The sequence below is a fragment of the Bison bison genome, unplaced genomic scaffold, assembly GCF_000754665.1.
Source record: "Bison bison bison isolate TAMUID 2011002044 unplaced genomic scaffold, Bison_UMD1.0 scf7180017864265, whole genome shotgun sequence".
Lineage (NCBI taxonomy): Eukaryota > Metazoa > Chordata > Mammalia > Artiodactyla > Bovidae > Bison > Bison bison.
The window spans coordinates 87,558-87,891 of NW_011494837.1; positions in this window are offsets into that span (position 1 = coordinate 87,558).

The following is a 334-nucleotide window of genomic DNA, read 5'->3' on the forward strand; positions in this document are numbered from 1 at the left end:
AGACTCTTGAGAGTCCCTTGGACTGCAAGGAGATCCAACGTGTCAATCCTAAAGGAGATCAGTTCTGACTATTCATTGGAAGAACTGATGCTGAAGCTGAAGCTCCAATATTTTGGCCACCTGATGTAAAGGGCTGACTCATTAGAAAAGACCCTGATGCTGGGAACTACTGAAGGAAGGAGGAGAAGGGGATGACAGAGGATGAGATGGTTGAATGGCATCACTGACACAATGTACATGTGTTTGAGCAAGCTCTGGGAGTTGGTGACGGAGAGGGAAGCCTGGCGTGCTGCAATTCATGGGGTTGCAAAGAGTCAGTCGGACATGACTGAGT